Here is a 2,404-nt window from a genome sequence, read left to right as displayed (position 1 = left end):
GTTGCAGAAATCTACGTAACGTATTCTATGGTATCTGCAAGGTGCGCTCAGATTCATCTAAAACGAGGTTTACCGTTTTGAAGTACTGTACAACTATATTCCGGACAGTTTTGTTGGTTCGTTTGTTTCGCATCTTTATAGTTGTCTGATTTTTTTTTTTCAATGGCTATGTCTACATTCCACTCTATATAATTTTTACTTGCTGTATGGAATCAAATTTTTGCTAAAAGAGTTTTCCTTGCATAATGCATGGAAAAGAATCGTAATTCGTTATTTCACTCAAGTCATAATTCCAATATATAGGCCAAGCTTGATTTCGAGAGAAAATAAATAAAATGGATATCGATAAGAATAATTATCTTTTCCATGAATATATTGTAAGACGAATGAGAACATAACTCCCTGTCATGATAGAGAAACAATAACCTTGACCGTAAAGTGCTGTTTATGTTTGTTTTTGTTTTGTTTTGTTTTGTGTTTTTATGATGATGATGCCTGCTGCTGCTGCTGCTGCTGATGATGATGATGATGACAATTATTTGTTAATGAGGTCAAATATCAAGGGTTTGGGGTCGGGGGGAAATCCAGGAATCTGCTGGTCGATGTTTAAGCTGCATTCTTTCCTCATGCTTTGAAATTGTTTGATACACGAATGTATCTAGTTGAATTGGATTTTATGTATGTATCATTGCATATTTATTTCATAAGGAGTGATCTGTTTTCGGAAATTGTTGCAGCGCCATCTGTGGGAACATTCCGTGACCGACTGACGGTTGATCACAGGGGCTAGTCTTTGTTCTTCATATTTGTTATGTGTATCTGTAGATAAACTGTATTATAATGTAATTAACACAGTCTGCAAGAATCTTCAGCTTATTGAAGGAGGCAGACTTAATCAAAAGAAGAAGAAGAAAAAGAAGAAGAAGAAAAAGAAGACCTTGGCCATAAATGGAGTCAATGGTTTAATGCTTATGTTAGAAGTTTGATATTGTGTTTTTCATGTTTTGAAAATATATGTATCAGTGGCGGATTCAGAGGGGGCCGCAAGGGGCGCACGCCCCCCCCTTTATTTATCATAAAAAACAAAAGAAATAAAAAGAAAAAAATGAAATGAAACCCGCAAGTGGCACCAAAAATTAGTTACGCCCCCTTTACAATATTCCTGGATCCGCCCCTGTGTATGTAGTCTGGAATAATGTAAATCGCTGTATACAGTGGTAACTAGGATGATGACGGATAGAAATGGAAGAAACAAAAAAGACTCCACGTTGAATAATCACTGATCTCATGAGAATACCCCCCCCCCCACACACACACACACACACCCACACACAAAATAGTAAAGTGAAATTGACACTTATTGAGAAATCCTGCGCATGCTTTCTGAAGAAAAAAAAAGAGAAAGAGGGAAAGAAAGGATGAAAAAAAAAGAGAAGAAACACATGATGAAGGTAAAGATAATAATTTTCATTTTTAGGTGTAGTGGAACCTGTTTTGTAATGGATTAAAAAATCCATCAATTATTTGTTACGAAGGGAAACTACATGCAGCGAAAAAAAAAAAACAGAAATCCTGAATGCGGCTGAAAAATAATAAGACACCTTTCAACCAGAATAGATGCATCAAGGCGGAAAATTAAGGAATAGTAAGCAAAAAAAAAAAAAAAAGACAGTTGAAAGGGAAAAAGCAAAGAGAGTTTGACCCGAGAAAGTGAGATAAAAAGTCAAACATTAAGCATTTCCAAGTCTATGTATCCCTCTTAAGTGTTCACCTGCAAGCGTTAACGTCTATTAAGCCGGTGATTAGCTGTAATGAAGCCCGCTTGATACCAGTCACCATTGTTCATCTTGGCATCAGCCGGCGTGGTAATCTCTTCATCCACGGCAGGTGTGCCCCCGTCGCCAAATCTGGCCCCTTGCCTGACGCACCCTTCCGACTGTTTGCACGCCTGATTTCTCATTAGCCGGATGAATTTATGATGAGTCCTAGACAGCATACTCCTGAACTTGCAAAAATGTGCTCACACACCGGCGTGAATTGAGCACGTCAAGCGAATGGAAGTTTATTATAAACGAAGAATTCGCAGACACATGCCGCAAATTATAGTGTATCAAAACTGCAATACTGTAGCAACTGCAATAATGGAGATCTTATTCATCTTTTTTTATTATTATTACGCAGTGACGTGAAGTGCATAATTGTGTAGGACCACTTCTTCCGTCCTCAGAATTTGAGCCACTTGCCATGGTTCCATATCAAAATTTTCGGGAATGAAAATACATACCAACCTTCGTTCTTCGAGCTTCAATTGTGGTAACCTATCATATCTATTATTTAGGCCTATATAGGCCTATAGCCCGAAGTGTATAAAATTATTATTACTATTAAAACAAGTCATTTGAAA

Source organism: Diadema antillarum, unplaced genomic scaffold (assembly GCF_040938485.1).
Source record: "Diadema antillarum isolate AM-2024a unplaced genomic scaffold, OU_Dant_1.0 seq00000477_RagTag, whole genome shotgun sequence".
In the NCBI taxonomy this organism is placed as follows: domain Eukaryota; kingdom Metazoa; phylum Echinodermata; class Echinoidea; order Diadematoida; family Diadematidae; genus Diadema; species Diadema antillarum.
The sequence above is the reverse complement of the archived record's forward strand: the minus strand, read 5'-3'. Positions refer to the sequence as shown.